At 34.8% G+C, this 9,402-nt stretch overlaps 1 pseudogene; it reads left to right on the forward strand.

Moving 5' to 3' along the window:
- The first annotated feature begins 1,474 nt into the window (after positions 1–1,474).
- On the forward strand, positions 1,475–8,052 carry LOC102999276 (inosine-5'-monophosphate dehydrogenase 2-like; annotated as a pseudogene).
- Positions 8,053–9,402: the final 1,350 nt, after the last annotated feature.

Below are 9,402 nucleotides of genomic sequence, written 5' to 3' on the forward strand. Positions count from 1 at the left end.
AGTTGATAGAAATAATTCCAAATATTTTATGTCAACAACACAACAAATGTAAATAGACTAAATTCTTCAATAAAATAAAAGATTATCAAAATAGAAATACAAAGAAAATCTGGCTATATGTTCTAAATAAGAGACACAAGTAAAATATAAAAACAAAGAAAGGTTCAAAGTAAAAGGTACAAAGAAAGATATACCAAGCACATTCTATACAAAACAAAGTGTGTATAGTTGTATTGAAAGAGGATGAGATAAATTGTAAGGTACAAACATCTCTAGAAATAAAGAGAGTGACAATATTTTGCCTCCTGTCTCTGAGCAATGTATCTGGCTTGTTAAACCTAAGCTCTAGGACATATCAAGACAAAATAAACCTGTAATAAGACAGTTTGGTATTTGTGCAGAGTTGGAAAACTATATTGATTAATCAGAGAACCCAGAAATAAACTGGTGTTTATATTAACATTTGATACAGGTGAAAGTTGGCATTGGGAAAGGATGGCTTATTAAATTCAGGAACATTAGATCTATAGCTCACAGCATCCACAGAAGTCAATTCTAGATGGACAAAAACTTAACTCTGAAAACCAGCTCTTCAAACCTTAGCATCAATCACAGAGAATATCTTTATGCACTTGAAGTAGAGGATACTTTCTTAATATTAAAAAAGCTCAAAACGATGTCAAGAAGTTGATAGTTTCATCTACATTCAAATTAAGAACTTATGTTCATTAAAAAAGTAAAAAGAAAAGTAAAAAACAGATTAGCATATATATATATGCCATGTACATTCCCATGAATCAAAAGGAAATACATAAACCAACAATCCAGTGAAAAAGATGTGAAAAAGTTATGAACAGTTATTTCTTAGAAGGGAAACACAAATTTTAGTAAATATATGAAAAGATGCTTAAGTTTATTAGTTCTGAGGAAAATATTAGTTAAAGGTCCAATGATATACCTACCACACATAAATTTAAAAGCCGATAAGATCACATATTTTCAGACATGAGGAACAATAGGAACTCTAACACACTGCTGTGGGAATTATAAATTGGTGAATTCTAGAAAACAGTTTGCCTTTTCCAAGTAAAGTTCAAAATGTACCCTATGACCCAGCAATAGGTCTCCTCAAGTCTCTCTTGTACTGTGATAGGAGGCTCAGACTAAAACATAGCCCTCAACACATTTGTCAGCAGTGCATAAATAAAATTTGATATATGTCGACAATGGCATCATACTAAGATGGAATAATGCACAATGATAGACATGAGCATATCTCAGAACTTAATGTCGAGTGTCAAATCATGTCACAGAAGAGTTTCTTCAGTATGATTTCATGTTAAGTTCAAATTTGGGCCAAAAGGAACAGGTTGTATAAGTATATAGATACATGTGGCAAAATCCATAGAGAAAAGAGGTAATGAATAATACAAAATTTATTGGTTATCTCTGATGGGGGGAATTGCAAACAAAGATGACAAAATATGAAGCTTTAGAAAATACAAGGCCCCAACTACATAAATTGGTTAATGGGAAAACCGGTATACATTTTATTACTACTCTTTGAGCTAGCCATATATGTTAAATATGCTCCTCTTTATGAATATTTAATAATAAAATTCAATTAAAATAAAAGAAATGTAGAAATCATGATCTATTTGATATTTTGAAGCCTATATATAATGCCTTATTGGAACACTGGGGTACATAAATGAACTAATCAATCATGCAGGAACTGAAAAGGCAAAACAAAGATATTGGGCTTAGTTAGGCCCTAGCTGTCATAGAAAATATGCCTTAATTAATAGATAATCAGGATTCTATTGTCTGTTGATAGGGCAATATGCTAAATTATCAGTGGTACCAAGAGAATCAGAGATCTCAAAAAATATTTTTACTGTTATTTTGTCTAGTAAATATATAGATAGATGGTGAGGTTACTTCATCAAGATATCTAAAAAAGATTTGGCTATAAATATTTGAGAAATGGAATAAACATATAAAATTATAATGTTTAGATAATAAATAGTTTAGGACAACAATGTAAGAGAAATCACAGAAATAGGTCAAGAATATTTAATTTCAGACCAGGCATAACTGACCAGGAGACAAGTTCAGTGTGTAAAATACACATTGCCATGAGCTCTCTGTGATTATTTCTAAGTACATATCCAGTTTGACTATACTGACTGAACTTTTTTAGGACTTCAGGGTATTAACAATCATTTGAAACAAAATGACTGGAAAGGTATGTGTGCAGAAAGAATTGGAATCATGATGGGATATTTAAATGTAGCTTGACAAAATTTGCCAGTCAAACTTGATCAAAAGGAAAAGCTCCTGCTCACATTTTATGTGGTAATAAGTGGAAATGGTCTCATAGATTTTTACTTCTGAGTCTTGTTTGTCTTTAAATGATTGCAGGGAAAAATGTTTAAGATGGCAGAAATTTTTCTCAAATTAAAAGAAACTGAAAAATTGCTGTTGAAAATATGAATGTGCTAGATTTCTTAATCTCACATAATCATTATTCTTAGGGGTATTTTTTGTGCTTTTAGTATTCAAATGTTCTCAACTTTTGATTTGTTGTAAGTCTTTAACAATGTCACAGGGATAAAGCATGACACAAAAGACGGTTGCACCCATAGCTCATGATTTCCATGTATTATTCTGTTTCAGACAATAAACCAAAGTCATAGCTTGGTTCTTTATTGAAATTCTTTTCCTTTTCTAATAATAAGAATTTAATTTTATCTCATAACTGCATTTGAGATTAATTGGGACCTTACATTTTAGACTATAGTAACATTTTGGATCATCTATAATATTTGGATGGTTTTGTTTATCATCCAATTATTTTGTTAAATTTACAGTGGACCTTTTCATAACAACAAAGGCTTATATGCCAGGTATTGTGCCAAATGTGTAACTTTTTATCCTCATGTCAGACCTATAAGATAGGCACAATTTTATATTCTTTTCACTGATGGAAAAATGCGTTTAGAGAGGTTAAATGACCTGCCTAAGATCACACATCTCACATCTAGCAAGTGGTCTGAAACCCATTACACAACATCAAAACCATAGTCTTGAAGCATTACACTGCAATATCTCCTTTCCAGGAAATTTTCTGTATATTCATCTTTAATCTCCTTTCTTCTTGTACATTTGTTTCCACCATTTGTTATCTATGTTATGTGTTCTTTTTAGTAAACCAATTATCACCATCCCGTAATAGTAGTAGTTCTGTTATTCTTAACCACTGCTCAAGGTCTCTGGAGCAATAATTGGAGGCTTGGAACCAGTGAACTTAAGTTTATACTTAAAATTTACTCAGAAATTGCTCATTTCAGTTTTCTAGTATACGTGGACAAGTTATATCATCAAAATGTGTTGCTTTATCTACATTTGTCTATTTTCCAAAATTTTAATGTGAATATTCACCATGGTTTATCTATTAAGATGTATTTATGTAAATACATCTACATCTATCTATATTAGATATCATTTAATTATAGAAATACTATAAAAACATTTTCCCCCAGAAGAAATAATGCAGTGGGATGTTTGGCTCTGAAAAAGTCTTGGAGTCAAAAAGTTCCTAAATTTTTTTCCTTAAACTCTACAATTAAAGATAAACAAAAGTAGATATACATAAATATATTAAAAAGTTGTAAATTTCTGGTTGCTTGAGATAATTATATATTTTCTGATGCGTCCCATTCCAAAGTCTATCTGCTGAAATGCAGCACTATAATCTGCTTTCTGAGTCCTATAAGGTGTAGTTTTAAAATTAAGGTCACAAGAAGGGGAAGACAGGCAGTAATACACTTGTTGACCCTTCACAGGAATTCCAGATAAAACCCCAGAAGTTGAGTCAGAGATAATCACAAGATCTGGAATTTACAATAACAAACTCTCCATATATCTACCTGTCAGACTTCTTCCTCTTAGGGAGGGACAAAAGGTCACTAAAATAGCTTTTTTTTTTCATGAAAATGTTTTTACCCTTCTTTGGAGGGTAATGAGAAGTTATAGTATAAGTTATATAGGGATATTAGATTTTTTTTCATTGACACTGTTTATTCTTAAAGGCCCAAATGTTAACAACTTTTTTTCAGGAAGATTATAGTAGAAGTGGGAAAAAAGTCATAACAGGAACAACAAAAAAGGAAAACAAAAGATTGATTACTGAAGCGAAGATCAAACGTTAGCAAATTTCACAAGATTGAACATGTGAGAAAATTTTAATTTAAATGAAATTCAAAACAAAATCCATGCAATTTTTTCAATCCTTATGTAGCCATATGCTAAGGTGAGGTAGTGCGATATTAAATAAAGGCATCACATGCTTCATCCTTTTTCTACTTTTTTCCTAGTAAATAGAAAAAATCATGAAAATACTGCCAGTTATTATTATAATTTTCCTAGCAATAATTCTGTTGATAAAATTCTGTTTTCTTAGGATTTCATAGGCAATAGAAAACAATGTAGAGTTACATTCTTTTAAGTGTGTTGTCAGTTCTACAATATTAACATAATTTTACTTTTCTTTATAAATATGAGATCAGCCATGGCTAAGTATTAAAAAAGTAAATCCGTGTTATTATTTCCCATCTCTCTCCACCCTGGGTTTTGGTTTAAAAGACAAATATTATAGAACATTCAATTTATTTTCGTTATCTACAGCATGTATATAAGTCTTAAAATGAACATATACAGTATAGTTGAATTTTATGGTACATCTTAGTAATGTTTAGTGTTTTGAATGTAACAGAAATGTATAGCATTTCTAAAAAAAACTTTATCATGTAAGAATATGATACATCTATCTTAAAAATTCAAAGACATTTTTTTCAGAAGAGAAAAATATAATATCTTATTTTCATTTCTTATTATATGATGAGGACTACAGGCAATATTGTTGTTAGAGGCAATCAACATTTTCCAAAAGCCAAGCAACAGACACATGTTGTCACTTAACCTAAAGGATCTTATCTATCTGGTATTCATTCTGTATGGCCTGTGACTTTCCATTAATGTGAGATAGAGAGGGAATGGGGAAGGGAACAACACTTATTGAGATGCTATCTCAATGCTATTTTTCATTTCACAGATGAAGCTAAGGGTGTGAGCCATGTTTGTTTTGCTTACTTGTTAACAGAATGAATATTTTTAAAGTAAAGAGGAAAACTTTTCAAATCCTTGGACTAATCAATTTACATAAAGCAATTGGATATGCCAACTGGAACCTAAGTGATATTGTTTGATCTGCCCATTTTAAGACAATAATTCTTGCTTGTCTTAGGAATGTTTTCCCTAATTATTCTTTGTTTCTCTTAAAAATATGGAAATTTGATTGGTATTGGTTGATTCCTGATTTATAACTTGCATATTCTTCTTGCTTGGTTTATGAATCATCAGGCTACAGGACAAAAAATAACCAGTAAGATGACTTTCTCCATTTCCTCAGTTTTTACTTATAAATTATGTACATCCTTTCTCCAAAGCTAAACAAAATTTCTTATCCAAATTCCCATTTCTTTTAGGAAGTCTGAATTAACAAGAAATCAAACAATATCACTTTTCTTTTATCTCAAACTTTCTATTTGGAATCAATTTTGTTTTTGGATCATTTTTATCGTCTCTTCTTAGTTTGTGTGACATCCTTAACTCTTTGTTGCATCTGACAAAAGACATGCTCTGCTTTTTTCCTTTTTTTTTAAATTAATTTTTATGTGGAATTCAGATGAGAAAGAATGCAGTATTGCTTTGACTGCCTGCCATAATATAAAATGTAGTAAAATGTACAGCTGGTGATAGTCTAGTTAGAATTTTTTAATGAAATATAAAGGAAAAGACCAGGTGCTTAATTTTTACATGTTGCATTTCTTTTAAAAAATTCATGGTATCTTTTTGAATAATTTTTACTCATGCAGATGTTCTTAATATTGGAAACAGACGTTTATTTTATTTCCTTGGTTCCCATTTCACACTAAGCTTTTGTACAAAGAAAGTGGGCTGAATAGCTAAATTATTTGTGAGTCAGGATTCCAAGGGTAATTATTCTCAGATAATTGCCAAATGACTCATGGCAAGACTTTCAATAATGTGTACCTTGGTTTGTCTAGTTCAGATCTGGAGGATAATGGTTGTTTAACATAATAGAAAAGAACTTTAGGCCATTTAAGAAGACATGCATGTCAGTAAAAACGTGTTGACTCTTAAAATAATAGACAACCCCATTTATATTATTTCTTAGAGGATGAATCATTGCTGTAAGAACTGTGTTTCACAAATTTCAGAATTTTGAAATTTCTAAATAATCAAAAGTACTTTTTCTTTTTAGCTTAACACACATTATAAGAAAATCAGTCTGAGTCGTTTAGAATTAAGTGACTAGAAGTTATAATGATGATTTAAGCTTTCCCCCCAGATTACCAGTATATAAAAATTTTGGCTCTGCGGCATAGTCCTCGGAGACACTCGGCCTTGCCCTGTGCTAGCCATGGCCAACTACCTGAGAGCGGCGGCATGTCCTACGTGCCAGATGATGGACTCACTGCACAGCAGCTGTTCAACTGCGGGGACTGTCTCACCTACAGCAACTTTCTCATTCTCCCCGGGTACATCGACTTCACTGCAGACCAAGTGGACCTGACCTCTGCTCTGACTAAAAAGATCATTCTGAAGACCCCACTGTTTTCCTCACCCATGGACACAGTCACAGAGGCTGGGATGGCCATAGCAATGGTGCTTACAGGTGGTATTGGCTTCACCCACCACAACTGTACATCAGAATTCCAGGCCAATGAAGTTCGTGAAGTGAAGAAATATGAGCAGGGATTCATCATGGACCCTGTGGTCCTCAGTCCCAAGAATCGAGTGTGGGATGTCTTTGAAGCCAAGGCCCAGCATGGCTTCTGCGGTATCCCCATCACTGACACAGGCCGGATGGGGGGCCACCTGGTGGGCATCGTGTCCTCAAGGGACATTGATTTTCTCAAGGAGGAGGAGCATGACCGGTTTTGGGGAGCAATCATGACAAAGAGGGAAGACTTGGTGGTAGCCCCTGCAGGCATCACACTGAAGGAAGCAAATGAAATTCTGCAGCGCAGCAAGAAGGGAAAGTTACCCATTGTAAATGAAGATGATAAGCTGGTTGCCATCATTGCCCAGACAGACCTGAAGAAAAACTGAGATTACCCGCTGGCCTCCAAAGACGCCAAGAAGCAGCTGCTGTGTGGAGCAGCCATCGGCACTCATGAGGATGACAGGTATCGGCTGGACTTGCTAGCCCAGGCTGGTGTGGATGTGATAGTTTTGGACTCCTCCCAGGGAAAACTCCATCTTCCAGATCAACATGATCAAATACATCCAAGAGAAATACCCCAGTCTCCAAGTCATTGGAGGCAATGTGGTCACAGCTGCTCAGGCCAAGAACCTCACTGATGCTGGTGGAGATGCCCTGCGGGTGGGAATGGGCAGTGGCTCCATCTGCATCACTCAAGCAGTGCTGGCCTGTGGGCGGCCCCAAGCAACAGCAGCGTACACGGTGTCAGAATATGCACGGCGCTCTGGTGTCCCTGTCATCGCTGATGGAGGAGTCCAAAATGTGGGCCCTATTGCCAAAGCTTTGGCCCTTGGGGCCTCCACAGTCATGATGGGCCCCCTCCTGGCTGTTACCACTGAAGCCCCTGGCGAGTTTTCTTCTCTGATGGGATCCAGCTAAAGAAATATCATGGTATGGGTTCTCTCGATGCCATGGACAAACATCTCAGCAGCCAGAACCGATACTTCAGTGAAGCTGACAATATCAAGGTGGCCCAGGGGCTCTCTGGGGCTGTGCAGGATAAAGGATCCATCCACAAATTTGTTCCCTACCTGATTGCCAGCATCTAGCACTCCTGCCAGTACACTGGGGCCAAGAGTTCGACCCAAGCCCAAGCCATGATGTATTCTGGAGAGCTCAAGTTTGAGAAGGGAACATCCTCAGCTCAGGTGGAAGGTGCTGTCCACAGCCTCCACTCATATGAGAAACGTCTTTTCTGAAAAGGGATACAGCACACCCTCGGTTTTTCAATAAAAGTTTGAAAAAAAAAATTTTGACCAATGTCTCACTCTTTAGATAAAATAGGGGTCCCTGGCTGGATAACTTACAGAGCCATGTGCCTGATAGTCATGGATAACCCATGTGTCAAAATGATGATTTGCCAGCTTGGTTAATGAATGAATATGCAAAGGACCTCAGGATATGTTTTGTGAGTGATTATCATTATCAGTAATGATGAGAATGAATTTATTGTGAGTTAGGTTACTTTCTGTATTTAATAATCTTCATTTTTCAAAGTTATATCATTCTGGTAAGAAAAATTACTAATGGATTTCTATTTGACAAATCATCTTTTTATAATGCATATGATCCTTTAAAAAAGAATTATTTTCTCACTGCTATTTATTCTCTCCACATTGACCCTGCTAACAGGAAGAATATATCTGCTTGGGAAAGAGGAATCCCCAAATCTAGGCTTTGTTCTACCTCTGTTTCCCACTAATCGATTCAAATAGATGTTAAAAAAAAAAAACTCCTCAAAAAAGAAACTGCATTGTCTTGAATGACTACGTATTCTTGCTATTCATAAATTTCATTCTGTTTTCCTGATTTACCCAAAATAAGGCAGTTTTCCTGTTGAGGTTAATTTGGGATATGTAAAATAACCCCATCCTCTAAAAAACAAGGTTGAAATATTTTATCCTGGATATCAGTGACAGTCATTTGTTTTTCACTATATTTAGATTCTCTCAGTATTCTTCTTAAGTCACAAGTTGATCAAGATTGTGATCTCATTTTGGTATAGTGTAAGGCTGTTGAAATGGAAAAGATTAAGAACCAAAACCAAAACAAAACAATTAAAAAATAACTTGTCCACTGTTTCTGGTCCCAGTTACCATATTGTGGTTAAAAGCAACTCCATATGATCTATCACTCTGATTAGTTTTCACCTTGATTGTAAATGATAACCCAAACGTTCTTGGGCATACAAAAAAAAAAAAACAACCCAGTTCATTCTAATAAAAAAAGTTTGTGGAAGTGTGTGGGAAGTACAGAATTGAATTAATTCTGTGCCCTTGGAAAATTTTGACATCTGTACCAAACGCAACACATTTTCATCATTTTTAATATGGCCCCAGGAAGGATATTAGTCCAGTAGATTTCTCAATCCTGTGATAAGGAAAAAAACCTTTTGTTATTTTCTATCATTAATTGCTTCTTTCATCTCTCAGTGGTAGTGCTATGGTGCAAGGTGGAAAGGGAAGTGGTCAAAGCTGAATAGCAGAGCAGAGTATCATGTTATCTGGATGTCAATGGTAGGCACAAGTTCACTCAGTGTAGAACCAAGT

Source organism: Balaenoptera acutorostrata, chromosome 3 (genome assembly GCF_949987535.1).
Source record: "Balaenoptera acutorostrata chromosome 3, mBalAcu1.1, whole genome shotgun sequence".
Taxonomy (NCBI): domain Eukaryota; kingdom Metazoa; phylum Chordata; class Mammalia; order Artiodactyla; family Balaenopteridae; genus Balaenoptera; species Balaenoptera acutorostrata.